A 21,041-nucleotide genomic window follows, 5' to 3' on the forward strand; every position below is an offset into this window, starting at 1 on the left:
CTAACTCCATCCTCATGGAGATAAATGACCGGGTGACTATTGAGAAGCCGAATCCAATGAAAAGTTCCGTCCAGTCACGGAACAAGAACAAATTCTGCTAGTACCATGAGGAGGTTGGCCATGACACCAACGAATGCTTCAGCCTTCAACGGGCGTTGGATCGTCTGGCTGACAAGGGGATGTTAAAGTCCTACATTTCTAAGTCCAAAGGGACTAAAAAGAAGAACAAGGGGCAGTCGTCCAAGACTCCCCAGCCTACTAGTAGTTCGGATACCGATAAGGAGTTGGTCTACACCATAGCAGGCGGGTTCTCATGTGGTGGCCCTACCATCTGGGGTACCAAGAGTCATCTTCGAAAGATGGACAAGGATGATGATGAGAAGGCGCCAACTAGCTCCTCCTTCCCAGACGTTTTGATCATTGAGAGGGACAAGGGCAGCGTCCGCCGTTCGCATGACGATCCAGTCGTCATTGAATGTAAGGTCGCCAACCAGCTGGTTGGGAGAATCCTTATTGACACCGGTATCTCGTTGGACATCATCAATCTCCGGTGACTGCAAAAGCTGAAATACAAGCTCAGCATCATGCATCCGGTTTCTCACCCCTTGTTTGGTTTTGGGGGTGGGATTGTTTACCCAGTCGGTAGCATCGACTTACCTATCCATGTGGAGAAAAAGGAAAAGGACGACACTTGGTCGTCAAATTCTTGGCCGTTGAGGAACTGACCGCGTATAACATCATCTTAGGTCGTCCAACCCTCAACGAAGCCAAGTTTGTAATCATCCCTTCTTTCATGCTCATCAAGTATGAGAGGGATAATGGCTCTGTTGGGTCCCTGAACGGGGACCAAAAGACGGCCAAGGAGTGCTACTTCTCAGCCGTCAAAGATATTGTGGCCTAGACGGCCATGAACAGGAGCCTATGTCAAGGATGCCAGCCCCGCCCCATCAGCAGTCGGAAAGAAAAGAAAAGCTGCCCAGCTGGTGGAGGTGAAGAAAGAGAAAAAATAGCAATAACTGATCGAAGTATCCAATGGTATAAAATTTTGGTCTTTCTCTGTATATGGCATTCAAGAAGTTGAAGTCTAATTTTCTAGCACATCCGGTTGTGAATTACACCGACCAGCCACTCAAGTGGCCAATGTCCACCTTGGAGTCATCCGGAAGAATGCTAAAATGGGCTTTTAAATGCATAGTCTTGAAATCACTTACAAACCGAGAAAGTCAGTGAAGGGTCAGGCGTTTGCCGAATTTATTGTTGAAATGACCCGTCCGGTGGCTCCGGATAATCTTGACCAGGTTTGGAAAGTGTATGTAGACGGAAGCTTTACAAAGAACGGCCGTGGTGCAGAAGTAATCTATGAATCTCTGGAAGGAGACAAATATGAGTATGCACTACGGTTAAAGTTTCAGGCCTCAAACAATGAGGCGGAGTACGAAGCCCTGCTAGCCGAAATCTGTATGTGTAAGGCAGCAGGGACAACAAAAATCGTCGCCTACTCTGATTCTCAATTGGTCGTTAGCCAGTACAAAGGTACATATGAAGCTACCCATCCGGCAATGATCAAATATCTCCAGGCGGTCAAAAAGGAGGCTTGGACACTTGAAGGGTTCACTATGAGCCAAGTGCCCAGGTCTGGCAACAATCAGGCGGATGCCTTGTCTAAATTGGCGTCCTCCACCTGTTGTGATGAGCCTCGATCTGTCTTTTGGGAAGTTCTTGAAAAAAGAAGCACATATGAAGAGCCCATTGGAATTCTGGACAGAAGCTCCACCTGGAAAGATGGCATTCAACCTTTCTTAACAGACAGCACGCTCCCTGATTCGTCACTAGAGGCAGCCTTCATGAAGAAGCAAGCGGCAAACTTTGACATTAGAAACGGAGAATTCTTTAAAGCGGGGTTTTTGAAGCCTCTTCTGAAGTGTGTTACCCCAGAAAAATGGGAAGGATGTTCTCGAAGATTTGCATGCGAGATATTGCACCTCCCATATAGGCGGCAGATCCCTAGCCGTTAGAGCCAGGCGGCATTATTTTATGCCTACCCTTGTGGCAGACGCCAAAGAGCTGGTGAAGAAATGTGACAAATGTCAGATGTTTGGAAAACTTATTCACTGCTCGGCTAATGATCTGACGACAATCCACAGCCCAGTCTCGTTTGCTAAGTGGGGCATGGACATCTTAGGTCCTTACACGCATGCACCAGGCGGAAAACGCTACATTCTAGTGGTTTTGGATTACTTCACCAAATGGGTGGAAGTGGAGGCGGTAAGGAACATCAAGACAAAGGACGTCATCTCTTTCATTTGGAAGAACATCATCACCCGATTTGGGGTGCCTATGTCTATGGTGTTTGATAATGGCCCTTAGTTTGAGATGCCTCACCTCAAGACTTGGTTGGGAGATCAAGGGATCTCAAACTATTTCGCATCAGTTGGCCGACCCCAAGCAAACGGCCAAGTTGAAGCCTTCAACAAACTCATCTCAGACGGCATTAAGAAGAAGATTGAAAGAGCTGGTGGTTTATGGGCATAAGAATTAAATCATGTCTTATGGGCCATCCGGATAACAGAAAAAGGGGCAACCGGTGAAACCCCATTTCTCATGGTTTATGGTGCTGAAGCCGTCTTGCCCATTAAATATTACGAGCCGACTCTCGGAGTCATGCTTTATGATGAAAAGGCAAATTAGGAGGCCATGCATCTGGCATTGGACTCTCTCCCAGAGCGTAGGGGAAATGCCGCCTTGCGTCAAGAGATATATCGTCTGAGAATGACAAGAACCTACAACAAGAAAGTGCACAAGCGCCCTTTGAAAGTTGGCGACTTCGTGTAACAGAAAATGGAGGCAACCGGTAGGGCCAATGAACTGGGAAAGTTAACTCCGAATTGGGAAGGCCCCTACCGGATCTATGAGGAAGTTAGAGATGGCACCTACCGCCTGGAAACTCTAGATGGAAGACGCCTACCTAGGACTTGGAATGTAGACAATCTGAAAAAGTAATACTTCTGAGTTGTTTTCAATTATTTTATTTCCTTCTTTAATTTTAAAAACCGTATGGGAAATACACAGATGGCCTAATTGTTGAACTCTCTAAGTTTGAAACTTAGTAGAAAATTCAACGTTCAATTAACATGAGGCCACTGTCTAGATAACTAAACTAGGCACAAAACCGCTTAGAGGCTATACAGTCGGTCTCAACCTAGACTAGAGGCCAAAGGACAGATGGTTGTTTGTTTTATAAAATTGCATGTCCCAACATGGACAATGGCGTCCGGCGACACCCCTCCGGTGCAATCGTCGCAGAGAGAAGCCTACCTGTTTGCTCTATGTATCTATGCAGACGGCAAAGATTGAACGACCAAATTGGTCAACTCATAGCCGTCTGACAAAAACAATCTAAAGAAAGATTAAGTTTTCGAAATACCAGATGTCTTAAGACATCAGCCGGTGACCGACCAAAGTTGTTAGGATTTTTATTCCAAAATTGCATAGACTCTCCCGTTGGGGCAAAAAGAGTTGTGCAATGGCTATACAACCGTCTTGGAAAAGACATGAGGCCAATGTCCGGGTGGTTATACATTTTTACAAAATTCGCCTGCTCCAATGAGTAATAAGCCGTCCGGTAAGACCCCTCTGGGTGCAATGGTCACATAAAGAACTCTATCAAAGATGTCATGTACGCATGCAGGCGGCAAAAAATGGACGACCTCATTGGCCAACTCATAGTCACCTGACCTGGGTAATCTAAAGAGCGACCAAGTCTTCGGGAACCGGGTGTCCAAAAAGACACCAGCCGGTGACCAACCTAAGTTCTAACCTAGATTGCCTTCCAAAATTATACAAGTCCTCCTAATGGGGTGAAGGATATGGAAAGTATAATTGGATTGCAACCCCCCAGGCGGCCACCTTCCTCCTGTTCTATGAAGGGACAAGCGGCTCTTCGCCTCCTGCAATCTTCTCAGACGGTCTTTTTCCCGTCTGGTTGGAAGTATGGAACGCTTGTCGTTCGGACGGCTGTGTACTTGGTTTGGGGAAATCACTACTGTTATTGATTGGCTTGCAAACATATCATGCTCTTTAAAGCATCAGACGTTTTCAAGCCAATTAATCGACTTAAAGTTGAAACTAACCACACAGCCGCCTGATTATCAATTGCCGAATTATCAATTGCCGCATGCTTTTCTTAAGTTAGGCAAAAATATCAAGTACTCATGTAAAACTAAAAATGCAAAATTCAAGCGCAAAATGATCAAAACCAAATCAGTCAGCACATCCATTAAAAACTACCTAACAAAACGGTTGTGGTAGAGCATTATTAACCGAACCCCGTCCGGGAAGTGATGCAAATTGTCAATTAACCCGACTCCTCAGCCGGTAAAAACAACAAATACTCGGCACATAGGCCGGAAAGAAAGTAACCGTCCTCTTTATCTTCTTCTTTAGATCTAGAAGGAATTTCATGCGCTTGACCTTGAACGGGATGCTCTAGCTCTAGCAGCTCAGTATTGGCTCAAACTTCAAAGGACTCCGGCTCTGGCTCACCCTTCTCTCTCAACTATACAACCTCCTCAGCATACTTGTGAGCCAGTGCCCAGACGCCGTACTCATTGTTTGGGTACAAGACGTTCCAGACAATCCTCATCCGGGCATCGTTATCAGCCTTACTTTCGGCAACCAGGCATTCTTGTTCTGCCTACAATGTCGCCGCAAAGTTAAGCTGCGCATGAGCAGCCGCGTCCTCAAGCTCTTTCACCTTGGCCTTGAGATCGGTGTTCTATGGGGAAACACCCTTGAGCTTGTCTACCTCCGCCTAAGCCTTGCCTAGTTCCTCTTGAGCCTTTTTAAGCGTCGTCTCAGCTTCGCCAGCCTTCTGCTTGGATGCCCCCAAGTCCGTCTCGAGCTGCTCAATACTTGCCGCCTGCCTCATTATCGTAGCTTTAGTCTCAAGTTCATTTATTGTATAGGAGTATAGAGCAACGTTGTCAGCGTCTCTGGCTGACTTATTGGCTCTCTTTACCTCTTCTCGCTTGCGAGAGTAAGGACGTTTGAGACCGTCTACCCATAACAGAGCCTATAAGTACAAATCACGTCAGATATGCATGCGGAATAAAACTTGAAGTTTATCTTCTTTACATATTACCTCAGCAAGAAGGGACATAATGCGTTCCAGATTAAACATCTCTAACCTAGGGATATTGTCTTTGTTCCTCTTTCGGACTGCATCAATCATGGCCTTGGCATGATTCTGGGCGTGTAGCCAGCGGGGAGAGTGATCTGCACAACAATCAACATTTGATGAGTGCGAAATATAGGCGGCACCAATCTGTTGTCGACCGTATGAGGAAGAAGTCTGTTGGGAGTGGGTTTCACTCGCAAAGGTCACCCTAACTCAAGCGGGGACTCAAATGGGTTTGCCTTACCTTCAGAGACGGTGTGGCAAGAGCCACCCGCAGGCGCCGTAAAACCTCCGCCTGCAGATAGAGGGTTAGCAAGGTCAAGACCTAGGCTTTCACCTATATCTTGAGTCTTCCCCCAACCTCCTCTCTCTTCCCTTCATATGGCCGCTTGAGTCCCTCAACCCTGAGCATGGTTTGTAAACACAAACAGTGTCAATCACGCGGGATACTTTATTCATAATTGCAGAAAAAAGGAATTAAGTGTACCTCAGACAGGAGAGCTAGGATCCGTTCAACAATAAACATCTCGATGCTAGGAATAGCATCCTTCTCCCTCTTGTGCACATCCGCCAGCATGGCACGGGCATGCACCTGGACGTCCAGCCATCGGGGGGATTGATCTGCACCATATCTAAAAGATGAATGAGCTATACAGGTGGCACCAATTTGATACATGTTGTCTGACAAAGAATGTTGAGAGTGAGATTTCACTAGCAATGGCTAGCCTAGCTCAAGCGGGGATTCGAAGGGATTTAATTTACCTTCAAAAGCTTGTGGGTTTGCTCCACCCATAGGCGCAGAAAGGCTGGTCGGGACCAAGTCAAATCCTACTCCGAAACCTCTAACGGTAGTGTTCTTCCCCCCAATGCGGAGGCGGTGCTTGCCAGAAGACCCTTCAGGGCCCATCTTACCTGAAGTCGCTTTTGTAGAATTGGCAAGTTTAATGGGAATAGACGCAGTCTCCTCTAGGCCCTGTTTAAAGCAATTTTTGGTGAAGGACCTGGGAAGTTCTCCACGTTGCAACATAAAAGTACTAGATGAGCTACCAGTCGCGCCTGATAAAAAGTTAGGCTAAGGAAAAAGTATTTACCTCTTCCCTCAGCTTGGAAGTCCTAGCCTCTACCAGGTCTCTCCTGATTTGTGCAGAGGACCGTTTGGGGGTCTTTTCCTCAGCCACCATATTCAAAGCGTCTTCTGCAAAAAAAAAACAAATGCATTAAAAACAAAATCATGATTGAATAAGCAGACGTACAAGCGGCATTAAACAGGATATAGGTCACACGTACGTTTTGGAATCAGGGTGCTAAGCCCGCAAGCGGACAATAACACCTCATCCTTGAACCATGCGCACATTGGAATCCAATTATTGGAGACTTTGATTACGTCCCCAGTTAAGAGAGTCTCTGGATGGAGCTTATAAAACTTGGTTTCCATGATCGCATCGTAGTCATCTCCCGGTTTTTTAGGGAGGGCACATTTGCAACCTAGAAGGTCGGGTTTCTTATTATACCGGCGCAGCTCCCGGTTCTCTTGGTGGGTTGGGGCAGACAGCAAGTAAAAACGCGTCTTCCAACCGTCATATTTGGACACCTTGTCTAATGTCATCTGATATGTAGGAAGGGTGGTCAGAGTGTACCACGCCCTCTAACTGCCCAGGTTTCGACTCAAATAATGCATGTGAGTGAAGGCCTGCCAGCTTGGATTCATGTTTTGCATCTCACAGGCGGCAACATACCCCAGAATGTTGGCCCATGAGTTTGGGGAGAACTTCCAAACTCCTAGGTCAAAAGACCTAAGTATGGCCCTCACCGTATGGTGAAGCAGGAAGCGGAGGCCTGCCAGGAATGCCGCCTCGTCGCATCTAAAGTGAGCATCGGCGTTTGCCTGGTCATCCTTCTAGGAGATTGTGCCTAGTTCATGCGACACCCGGATGGTATAATTCTTTCCTAGGGGTCGTTTCTTTACAAAGCCCTCAATACCGCTTAGCATTATCTCTCGGTCTTTCGCGGAGACATGAATTCTAAAGGGATCGTGTAGACACCCATTTTTGTCTCCCCAAATTCAATCCCGGTGATGAGTACCTTTCACGTCGAATCATAATCGAATGAAGTGAAAGTGTGGAAAGTCTAGTGTTGCGGTTAGTTTTTATTTCTTTTCTTTCTCTCTGTTTTTAAAACCTATTTTAAGAAAATAGCCAATCCAGTTTGGTTTGGTCCATGGCAAGGGTCCCATAATAGTGTAGGTTCGAAAAGAGATTTCCAACGATATATTATAAGCCCAATTCCGATGAATAATGAGGAAGTTATGGCCAAATTACTAAACTAGGCCCGGTTTGATATTTATATGCGGCCCAATGATCTAGAGGAGGGCCTAATATTTATTTATCATTCCTAATGCAATTAGGATTGATTATAGTCTTCTAGATTCTTCTAGAAGGTTCTTTTCATTCCTAATTTAATTAGCAATGATAAATTGACTTTTAAGAGTTTTAATTAGAATAAAAGAAGTGTTTTTAAGGAAAATACGATTTTGCCCTCTCGTACGGCTAAATTTTATCAAAATAAGAAAATGCGTGGAAAACTAATTGTAGCGTCTGGCGACAGGACCAGCGTCTGGCGATGGACCTGGCATCTTGCGCCAGACCTGGCGTTTGGCGCTGCAATCCAGCATTTGGCGACAGGCATGTGTTTTGCGCTATGGTCGTGTTTTATTCTTTTTGAAATTGTGAATCTTTGCTTGAGTCAAGTCACATAGTCTGGCCACATGGTCATGACACAAGTCTTAACATGTCACCTACACTCACTAGTCTTAGCACACACTTTGTACATACTCTTTTCACATCATGACCATGTCTTAGGTTCATGCATAGTCGTTCTTTCCGTCACTTGAGTTGGGGGTACATTATATTCCTAATTTTTCCATTTCTCTCCATCTACTTCATCTTTTCATTCTCTACATGCTTTCCCCATATCACAATATTCATTCTTCCTACCTTCTTATATCTATTGCATGTTGAATAGAGTTTGAGTCAAATAATTAACAGTCGACATCCCTAATTACCCTTTCCACAGTATTTGGTCAAGGAGAGAAGGGCGATTAATCAAAGACAACACATTTGTTCAAGTTCAACTTTTTGATAAACTAGTGTGTCGGAAAAGAAAAGCTAAGAAGATAATGGCAAGTCAAGAAGAAGTCAATGAGCTTAGGAATCAATTGACTAACATAACTGAAGTGTTCAAGGCATTAAACCTTCAAATTAATGACCCTGTGAAGCAACAAAAAATGGACCTTATGCAAGAAAGCTTGAGCAAGCTATCTAGTGATTACAAGTTTCAGGGCATTAGTTCACAAGGGGTCTTGGTGGACAAGGAGCTTCTTCCGTAGAAGTTCAATGCCACTGACATTTCTAAATTCAAGGCAACATATAATCCTTATCTTCAACTAAGAGCCTTTGAAACTATAATGAACATTAAGGCACTAGGTGAAAAATAGCATCTGGCAGCGGTTCAAACCCGGTCTAAGGCACCGGTTTGAATCGCTTTCTATGTGGGGGGTGTCAGTTACCCCCCTTTTTAGCACCAGTTCAAAAACGGTGCCCTATACATGTTTTGGCACTGGTGAACCAGTGCCTTTAACTATTTTGGCCACCGGTTAACCGGTGCCTAAAATAGTCTCCCGCGTTTTTTTTTTTTGTGGTAGCTAGTTTTGGCACCGGTTAACCGGTGCCTTTTTACTCAATATTTTTTTTTTCAATTTTTCGTGCAATAATATTTATAAAAAAAAAAAGAACCCTGTTTCCAGCAATAATATTAAATAAAATAATTAATAATATAATTATTATAATTACTAATAATAATATTATTATTAAATATTATAATAAGATACAAAAATAATATTAAAAATAAGAATTCATATATATATATATATATATATATATATATATATATATATATATATATATATATATATATATATATATATATATATATATATATATATATATATATATATATATATATTCCCAAACGCAATACAATAAAAAAAAAAGTGTTATATATATATACAAATGATAATAAGTAAATATATAATGAACAATAGTATAGTTCATAAGTTAACATAAATTTACAATTGAAATGCCATTTACATGTTGAAGGTGATAAAAGATGCCAACATGTAACAAACTTCATTAAGCTCCTTGATTATCAACGGACCATCCTTTTGGACCTTGCAAACTTGAAATACAAAAAAATTATGTTAGAATTAATTAATTAGGCAAAACAATATGTATTTTATCAAATATGACCTATATGACTTCTATTTAGCCCATTTCCTACATTTCTTATCAAATGAACTATTTCTTTCTTATAAAATGTCAATGACACCTAGCTTTATGTGTCAAGCCCTAAAATTGAATCAAAAGAGCATTTTATTAAGGTTTAAGACGCTTTTTACTCAAAATGGCCCAAATATGGCCTATATGACTTTACTTTGCCCATTTCCTACATTTCTTATTAAATGAACTTTATTTATCTCATAACATGTCAATATTATCTAGTTATAGGTTTATAAGGAAAGAAATCACATTAACACAAAATGGCCCATATGACTTCTATTCTGCCCATTTTCTACCTTTCTTGTCAAATCACCTTTTTAATTCTCATAACATGTCAATGTTGGGTAATATTAGGTTTCTAAGGCTAAAAATCACATCAATATATCATTTCATGAAGTTTAACAACGCATTTTACTCAAAATGGCCCAAATATGGCCTATATGACTTCTATGTAGCCCATTTCCTACATTACTTATCAAATGAACTATTTCTTTCTCATTACATGTCAATGACACCTAGTTTGATGTGTCTAAGCCCTAAAATTGAATCAAAAGAGAATTTTATTAATGTTTAAGACGATTTTTACTCAAAATGGCCCAAATACGGCCTATATGACTTTACTTTGCCCATTTCCTACATTTCTTATTAAATGAACTTTATTTATCTCATAACATGTCAATATTATCTAGTTATAGGTGTATAAGGAAAGAAATCACATCAAAAGAGCATATTAACACAAAATGGCCCAAATATGGCCCATATGACTTCAATTCAACCCATTTTCTACCTTTCTTGTCAAATGACCTTTTTATTTCTCATAACATGTCAATGTTGGGTAATATTAGGTGTCTAAGGCTAGAAATCACATAAATATAGCATTTCATTACGTTTTAGGACTTACCTCATTAAGCTGTTGAGTGTCCATACAATGAGTCACAATGTCAAGCATGAATCTCATCACATACAAAGCACAATCAAGTCCATTTTCTTGTTGTGCGGACTAGCATATGACGAACAAATCACATTAGTGAAACATGAAAAGGAAATTAGCAAATATTTACTACCATAGATTTTGAAGATAATCACAATATCATGTAAATTACCAGTGGTGACTTCCATGTTGGACCCTTTGGAGCACGACAATGTAGCTTCTTCATAACACTGTAGTAAATAAAGTACATTCAAATTTGATTAGTCGTATGACTACTAAATTAGTTATTATTAGCAATAATCATCACTAGCTAGGTAGCTATATATATTTACTTTTGCAATATAGACTTCACGAGCCACTTCTCTAATGAGGCTCCAATGCTCCCTACATAAGTTCACAAAAGACAAGCAAATTAATGTTTAGGAGTCAACATATAATGAGGCCAAATCGATTGAATTTGACATGGTTAGACTTACTCTTTATAACATGGGGCGAATATGAACTTGTCTCCTGCATGCTATGATTCCCTGATACTTTGCTCAACATAGTACAACATGTCATGGGGGCTACCTATGATTCTAGTAGTGGATAAATGCTCGGGGCATAACCAACTAACTTTACAAGGAGAATCAGTTTCAGTTAAGTGCTCCTGTAGTGCTTTGCGTACAAAAACATTGAATAATTAATCACATGTAGGATAATCACCATAAATTTGAATAACTTGAAAAGAGTGTAGATTTTGTGGGCATTGAAGTAACTCATGAATGATTGAATGAAGGAAATGTTAAGCTTTGCACCACGTAGAAATTCCTTCACATCTTCTTTGTTGATTCATGCAACTGCATCCTCATCATAGTAGAACATTGCCTTAGGAAGTGCAACTTCCATGGGATCGACCAAATGACAAGCACGGTTGTGAAGAAAGGTCATGTCAGCAGAGAGCGATTGAAGAACCATGTCTTCAACTAGTTGCGTAGATTGCATGGGTGAACCTTTCGAAGAGTGCAAGTTCGACGCTTGTTCACTCTTGGATCTTTGTTCACTTAGCTTCTTCTTGGGTTGATCAATGCTTTTAGGCTTCTCCACCCTCTTTCTCTTTCAATTTTTGCTTCCATGCGAAATCTGATATAATTTGAGAAAGAATAAGTTTATAAGTTGAGAAATGAAGAAAATAGGCATACTATAAGTTATTTCGGCTCAAAATGGCTTTATTTTGATGAAAATGGCCCAAAAAATTAGAACTTTGCTTCTTTTATGTAATTTAACCTCACAATCACTTATAAATATGTAATTATAAGACGGATTGAGAATGAATAAGTTTATAAGTTGAGAAATGAAGAAAATAGGCAAGTGAGAAGCCATTTTGGCTCAAAATGGCTTTATTTTGATGAATTGGACCAAAAACCTTTGAACTTAGCTTCTTTAATGTAATTTCAACTGAAAATCACTTATATATATGTAATTATGAGATGGTTTGAGAATGAATAATTTTATAAGTTGAGAAATGAAGAAAATAGGCAAGTGAGTGGCCATTTCGGCTAATAATGGCTTTATTTTGATGATATGGACCCAAAAACTTAGAAATTTGCTTCTTTTAAGCAATTTCAACTCACAATCACTTATAAATATGTAATTATGATATGTTTTGAAAATGAATAAGTTTATAAGTTTAGGAATGAAGAAAATAGGCAAGTGAGAAGCCATTTTGGCTCAAAATGGCTTTATTTTGATGTATTGGACCCAAAACCTTAGAACTTAGCTTCTTTTATGTAATTTCAATTGACAATTACTTATAAATATGTAATTATGATATGGTTTGAGAAAGAATAAGTTTATAAGTTGAGAAATGAAAATTAGGCAAGTGAGTAGCCATTTCGGCTCAAAATGGCTTTATTTTGATGAAATGGGCCTAAAAACTTAGAACTTTGCTTCTTTTAAGACATTTCAACTCACAATCACTTATAAATATGTAATTATGATATCGTTTTAGAATGAATAAGTTTATAAGTTGAGAAATAAAGAAAATAGGCAAGTGAGAAGCCATTTTGGCTCAAAATGGCTTTATTTTGATGAATTGGACCCAAAACCTTAGAACTTAGCTTCTTTTATGTAATTTCAACTGAAAATCACTTATAAATATGTAATTAAGAGATGGTTTGAGAATGAATAAGTTTATAATTATGATATGGTTTGAGAAATAACAATTTCATAAGTTGAAAAATGAAGAAAATAGGCATGCGAAAAGCCATTCCGCCGAGTGAGTTGAGAAAAAAAAATGGCTCAAAATTTTTGTAAAATAATAATACGCAACTTTTCCCAAACCGGAACAACCAAGGGAGCCGCCCCCGCTGCCGGAACAACAAAGGCAGCCCGCGCCGAGGCCACAGCAGCCTCGGCAGGCAGTTGATGTAGCCGCTACCTAGGCTTCTGCAGCCAAGGCAGCCGCTGCCGGGGCTGCTGCACCGGCTGTCGGGGCTGCTTTAGCCACTGCAGCCGTTGCTGGGGCTGCGTGATTCCGATGCCGAAGAAGCCCCAGCAGCGGCTCCCGAGTCTAGAGCTGCCCGGGCAGCGGCTCCCGAGGTCTGAGCTGCCCGGGCAACCGCTCTGGAGGCCGGAGCAGCGCAGGGAGCACCAGCCGAGGCCGCCGCTGCCTCGGCATCTGAGATGGGGGCTGGGGAGTCTATCTATATCTGCGGTTTGATTTTCAGAGTGCATAACGGTTATTTAACACTAAAGAAATTGAGAAATAAATAATTTACCTCCTTATTAATCAACTTCACCCACGCACGTGGCCAATTAACGAAGCTACCTATAGCTTGCCAAAGCTTTTTGTTATCTCAACCTCCTCTATCGGTACGGGTAGTGGGATATCTTCGAACCTCTCAACCACCGATCGATCACAACCGAGCAATGATGTGGCCCCGCCGTAGCACCGGTCGTCGCTTGGGCACTACCATACGCCACGAAACTCAACTCCATACTATTTGCATGCCCCGGGGCTAGAAGTGTACACCGGGTGTCTTCCTACACAAGTATATATAAAAAGAAGATAGTTAAATAGGTCTTTTACTACAGCATACATAATATAACAAAATTTATTAAGGTAGAGGGTTACAAATCACCTGTAACTCTGGATATTCATGCGGTGTTGGATTATCAAGCTCCCTCGAGTCCGCATGTGAAGGAGTAGGAACCTGCAACAGTACATCAATCATGCCACCTCAGATCTCAATTAACTCAGTATTTTAAAACTTTTAATAACCCAATTGATTTTACCTCAGGTGGCACATCTTCACCACGTATCTCATCTCCTCCATGTCTATCACCTTCTCCTTGTCCTTTTGGTTGAGAACATAAGTCGACTAGGGTACTCGCGAGGAACGGCAAAGTCGGTAAGTTCATCTGCTTTGCCCAAGCATTGAATTCACCTACTAACTCGTTGCGTACTTGTTCCTTAATTAATGCCACTTTGGCATCCAACTCCCCTGGTGAGTTAACACTGGCTCGAGATCTACCCGATTTTGTGTATTCTGGACCCATCACCTTTTGACATCCAAGCAATGACCCTCCCAAATCTACTACTTATCCTGGATGGTATGGCCTTCCCAAAGCCATGGTGAAAGGGTCATTCTCCACACTTGGTTCAAATTTGCCCTCCACCAGCTCTTGAGTGTGCACAAGCTATAGCAAAAGGAAAAATGAGGTCAGTAACACAGTTAATGGTTTGTATAGTGATTTTGATGCAAAAGTGATTTAAAATTCAACATTTCATAGTTAACTTACAAGCTTATCTACCATTTTTTTTGTGTCCGGACCCTTGATGACCCATTTTCCGGTTTCCTTATCAAACGTATGGAGAGAACAAAAGAAATCACCAGCACGACTCACCAAAGTAGTGATCGTGGAACTAGAGGGTTATTTCGATGCCACTAGAAGCGATTTAGGGTATAAACCCTTATCGACCCACTCAGGTCTCTTTTCAGCAAATGTCTTAGGCCCCATCCAATGGACGTATTCCTTCATCTCTGCATTCTTTTTATTTTGCTCTCGAAGTTCCTACATAAAAACAAATGTTAGTATCATTGCTACAAAAAGAGTCAAGCTCTTATTCAAATGAGATCAAATTTACACAAACTTACAATGGCTTTCTTTTGAGTCTTCATTCTAACAAACTCTTCCCAGTTTTCTTTTGACACGGTCGGTCATTTCTCCCATGGGAGAAGGTCATCCTCATCAGCTTTCTTCTTATTTGATTTCTTCTTCTTCTTGTAGATCCATCAATTAGTCAAGTTGGTCTTAAAGCCTCTTAATCTTTCCGCTAATAAAGATTCAAACACCCTTCTCTTCTCGGGATCATTAGGAATAGAAAACAGCCTCTGCAAGCACAAATTAAAACCGATTATTAGTTTCTATTTAGTAACAACCATAAGGTTAAGGTTTCTTAAATTGTCTAAATGTGCCAAAAACACACTTTTTCTTGTATCATCCCAAAATGTTTGAATTAAACCCGGAGGTACTTGCCGCATTACAAGTGTAATGGGGATTTTCCGCGCACACATGCCAACCTGATTAGCATATTGTCGATGCCATTTGGGCCCGGGTTGGCGTTGTTGTCATACTCCATGACCATGGGACCGTCCGGTTTCTTAAAACTTCTCGTCGGACCCCTTCCCCTTCTTTGAGCCAGTGCCTTCACCCCCCCTCCACCACTTGTGTTGTTTTGATCTTGTCCTTGGCCATGAGTTTCAGGAGTCGGGTTCTCACCAACAATCTCACGTGCTGTATTTTCAATAGGCGGTGCACGTTCTGCTGAAATTTCTTCTTCTTCAAGCCTACGCTCGAACTCATCTTGAGCCTGATCCTCTGGCTCACCCAAGTTATCCTCCTTATTCACATCATAAGGCTCATCATCGTCCTCGTCCTCATCCTCGTACTCGTCCTCATACTAATCATCGTCAATGTCCTCTACACAATGAGGGTTATGATCGTCCGCCATGAGATATAAGCACCTGTCAAAGCAATCATTAAACAATATTAGTGTATAGTAAAGTATGAGTGCAAATGAGTACACTTAGACAATTTCAAACTACAAACATGTTAAATATAATGAATATGGGTTGTTAGAATGAATAAATGTTAGTTCATACACAAAACAAACGAATTGGGTTAAGTAGAAGCTATTTAAGCCATTTTCACATACTTATGGTCCTATAACCTTGTATATGCATGATAATGAGTACACTTAGGCAATTTCAAACTACAAACATGTTAAATATAATTAAAATATAGGTTGTTAGAATGAATTAATGTTAGTTCATACACAAAACAAAGGAATTGGGTTAAGTAGAAGCTATTTAAGCCATTTTCACCTATTTATGGTCCTATAACCTTGTATATGCATGAAAATGAGTACACTTAGGGAATTTCAAACTACAAACATGTTAGTTTATATACAAAACAAAGGATTAGGGTTAAATACAAGCTCATTTATGTCATTTATGGTCATTTTCGCCTACTTGTGCTCCTATATACATGATAACTAAACTATATTTGCAATAAAACCATTACTAACTTTTAATCAAACTACCTCAATCTTAAATTCCTTCGTTGTGGTCTGATCGCATATAACCTGCTTCATTGTCTATGTCATTTAGTACAACAGGTCTAGGAACAGTGAAAGGTGCAAAATCATCAAACGTATCATATTCTTCCTCATCCTCAACATCTCTAATGCATAGGATTCTTCTTTTGCCAGCTAGCACTATAGAGCATTTTGAATCCACTGGGTCAGTTACGTAGAACACTTGCTTAGCTTGAGATGCAAGGATAAATGGTTCCGCACTATCATTTAAGTGGCAAAGATCTACAAGGGTAAAGTCCTCATATTTGACGTTACGCCTGATATTATCAACCCACTTACACTTGAAAAGAGCAACCGTGAAGTCACAATAATCAATCTCCCATATTTCTTGAATTCAACCATAGTATGACAACTCTGCATCGACGGGTGATTTATCCTTAGAACTTGCAAACTTCCTTGACGATTCCACAAGTGTTACACCACTGTTTTGGGTGTAGGAAGATTTCAAATCACGACCCTCGGTCCAAAAAGTGTACCCATTGATGTCATATCCCTCAAATGAACGAACATCATCCCTAGGACCGTACGCAAGCTAAGCCACCGTACTGTATCGGTCACATTAGTATCATCCAATCCACTCATTAATCGATCACAAAACCAATTAACAAACCTCTTATTATGCAGCTGCATATGTGCCCTTTCACCTTTCGATGGAAATTCGTTGCGCAAACTAGCCATGTGCTCGTCTAAATATGGGTGCACATCTGAAACATGGTGAAACACATAAAGGTGTGCTTGTAAGAACTGATCTCGGTCTGGTGACATTTGTTTAGACCAAATGGTGCCATGACCATCAAGTCTACCTTCATGTCGAGAAGTAGGAAGACAAATAGATTGAGAAAGGGCTATGTAGTTCGCCAAAAAGTTACCTATCTCCTCACCCACGGTCCCTTGCATCATACTTCCTTCAGGGTGAGCCCGGTTCCGTACTTTATCTTGTAATGTACCCATGTGTCTTTCAAAAGGGTAGCACCACCTCATGAACACTGGACTGCACAACTTAATCTCACGCACCAAATGAAGAACCAGATGAACCATTATGTCAAAAAATGAGGGTGGGAAATACATCTCAAATTTACACAAAGTCATAACCACATTTGCTTGCAAAGCATCTAGTGTACAAGGATCAAGAACTTTGCAAAAAAATTGTATTGAAAAACGAACAAAGGCTTGTAATTGCTTCCCTCACGTGTTTCGGTAGAATACCACGGATTGCAATCGGTAGGAATACTTGCATCATAATGTGACAATCATGGGGTTTCATACTTGTCAGCTTCAATTCTTCATTTAAGGTTACAAATCTTTTCATGTTAGATGCGTACCCTGATGGAACCTTAATGCCGTACAGACATGCACAAAACATATGATTCTCTACCCTTGACAATGCATAGCAAGCCGGGGGTAAATAATTCTTTTCATCCTTCCCTTTACCCTTAACTTTCTTCTTTGACGCATCTTTGGCCTTTCCCTTTCCCTTGCTCTTCTCCTTCCCTTTTTTCGAAACATTTTCATCTTCTTTTCTCGGTTCCTTCCCCTTTCTAACCTTTTCTTGAGGCCACAATTATGGACGAATCCCCATCTCTTTCAAATCTAACCGTGCACCCTTTCCATCCTTTGTTTTGCCTTGGATATTCATAAGCGTTCCCAAAAGAGCATCGCACACATTCTTCTCTATATGCATCACATCAAGACAATGCCTAACGTCATGTTCTCTCTAGTACGGAAGCTTCCAAAAGATTTATTCATTCTTAAATAGAGCAGCTGAGACCACAGTTTTTTTCTGATTTTCCAAACACCGTTCGTATTCGTTTCACCCGAGCACAAATCTCAGCACCAGTCAATGTTATAGGCAAAGTATCCTCTTCCACTGTTCCATCGAAAGCCTTTTTCTGCCTACGGTACGGGTGATCACGCCTAAGGAACCTTCGAGTCCGTAGGTAGACATCTTTGTGAGAATGAGTAAGGTATACGCTTGATGTGTCATCAATACATATGGGGCATGATTTTTTTCCCTTTAACCTTGTACCCACACAAGTTTCCATATGCAGGGAAGTCATTCATGGTCCACATAAGGGTTTCACGCAATGTGAACATCTCGTTCTTATGAGCATCGAAAACGGAAACCCCTTCGTCCCACATCTTACTCAAATCATCAATAAGCGGCGCAAGGTAAACATCTATGTCGTTTCCAGGTTGCCTAGGACCAGTTATTAGCAATGAAAGCATTACATACTTACGTTTCATGCACAGCCAAGGAGGCAAATTATAAATCACTTAAAGTATCGGCCATGTGCTGTGTTGGGTACTAAGAGTGCCAAATGGATTCATCATGTCCGTGCACAACCCAAGCCTTAAATTTCTGACTTCATCACCAAATTTCTCAAACTTCAAATCAATGTTCTTCCACTGTGGAGAGTCAGCTGGATGCTTTAGCATTCTGTTTTTCTTTCTTCCCTCTACATGCCACCTCAAGTTTTTAGAGTATTTTGGTATTGAGAACAGACGCTTAAACCTTGGAATAATGGGAAGATACCACAACACCTTAGCAGGAGGTTCCTCCATACCAGGATTGCAACTCATGCGTTTGTAGCGTTATCGCTTGCATCGTGGACACTCCTGCCATTGTTCATACTCATTTCGATACAGAATACAGTCATTAGGATATGCATGTATCTTCTTATACTCCAAACCAAATGAACACATGAGCATCTTTGCGTAATAGTAAGACTTAGGAATTTCATTCCCATCAGGCAACCTATCACTTAATGCGGTCAACAAAGAAGTAAAACTAATTTCCGTGCACCAATGCTTCGACTTCATGTTGAAAAGTGTTAGCACAACCGATAGTTTGGAGTATTTTTTTACACCCAGGATACAAAGGCTTTTTGGAAGCCTCCGATAATAACTCAAACACTCCATTTCAACACCATGCAACATCTCATCCACTTGTTCATCCTCGACCTCATCCGCCTGATCATCATTGGCTCCATCCTCCCCATTATCAACAATATAGTCATCATTATCGTATTCTTCGTCCACATGAATCTCATTGCTTCTAACACGCACATCATTCCGATCAAGATCCCCACTATACTCTCCACTTTCTCCGTGCCAAATCCACACATGGTATAAATGCTTAAACCCATGACATAATACATGATCTCTAATGATTTCAACACTATCGACCACATTCACATAATTACAATCAACACAAGGATAATAAAGGCCTTTGACACCCAGTTTGCGTTGATAAGCTAAAGCCCTCTCGCAAAACTCTTGAACCCCATTCCAAAATTCCAATGTATCGCGTCTACCATACATCCAACCACGATCCTTCTCCATTTAGTAAATTGTCTCTAAACATATGTAGCGACATATAATGCATAATGTGTAATTGCTACATATTTTTATGTAAATCAAATTCAAGTACAAAACGTGAATCTACCATTCATATAGTCAAAAAATGCATGTTTCCAAAGGGTCCTTATCACTCCAACCTAACCCATCCTTGAATGTCTACTCTCACTAGTGAATGTATGTCAACTTTCCAATTTTAAGGAAAATTCGGCAGCATTTCCCCCTAGTTCTCCAAGTACACGATGTATATAATTAATAACCCACATATGTACCCAGAGAACATAGTGAGGAAATGGTAAGCCAAGATGTTCCTTGAAATCGAAAAGAAAACATACATTCACCACCTAAGTGAGAGTACACATTCAACAATTGTCCCAACCGGGGACTATTCAAGACTTTTTCCTAATTAGAAAGCCTTGAACGGGTATTTAGGCATATGATGATGCAAGTATTCTATATATTGTTGTATTTATTTGCAATTAAACAATACACATGTTGCAATTTCATGAATAAACTTTTATTAAATGGATAAATAGAAAGAAATATAGCTAAGTAAAGTTTATAAGTCATACCAATATAGCAACTACCCACTTGAGCTTAATATGTAGTCCTCAAGCTAAACTCGTGCTTCAATTCACAATTTTTTTTTTTTTAAAAAACAATAAACAAAAATTAGGTTAAATATTAGGTATGTACTATTTCTTTCTCATAACATGTCAATTCACTAATTTATTTATAAGCTAAAACACATCATTCATCGAACTAACAATTGCTAAACAATGTATTCACTACTTTAATTCATCTAGTTTATTCAAAATTGCTAAACTAACAAGGTTACTAATCTCTATTTTTTTCAAAATTCCCCATCAAAACAACTTAAAAGTAACCATTCACCCATTCCAAAATTCATCTACTTTAGTAACAAGCAAGGTTACTGTAGGGAATAATTTCAAACTTTAATCCCACTAGCTTGAACCCCACTGTGATCATACACTAAAGTACGGTGGCGTCCAAAATGAAAGAAGATAGAGCAAAAGAGTCGCCAACAAGTTTTTTTAGGAACTTGTAAACCGTTCACGAGGTGAATGTTACACCCCTTAACGATCCAAGAGATCGTCAACTCCATAAGGTCTAGAACCAAATAAGGGTTCGGGGATGAAGGTACAAATCCAACCTAAAAGAGATTGAACCTGCCCTAATAATAGGCCTCTACTTTATTCTGATCGTATTCATGTGCGCTTTCTGACTAACATGCAATCAATAGGATTAACCCTAAACCTGTTTATCTATGTTGGTAGAATATAAATGCACAAATAAATATATTATTGGCGATCACTTGAATTATAATCACATTAACCCTAAACAGGATTATTAATTATCTTATTAAGCGTGATTACAAGCACCAATTCCCTTTAAACATGCATAAAGGCGTGATCAAGCAATAAATAAATAAAATAAGCAACATAATAAATAATCAACATCATGAATAATAATTACAATAATCATAATAATAATAATCATAATAATAATATTCATCATCATCATAAATTATAACAATTATAATCATAATCATGATCATGTTAATATTAAAGCATAATAATA

This window comes from Chenopodium album, chromosome 3 (genome assembly GCF_948465745.1).
Source record: "Chenopodium album chromosome 3, dcCheAlbu1.1, whole genome shotgun sequence".
In the NCBI taxonomy this organism is placed as follows: Eukaryota; Viridiplantae; Streptophyta; class Magnoliopsida; order Caryophyllales; family Amaranthaceae; genus Chenopodium; species Chenopodium album.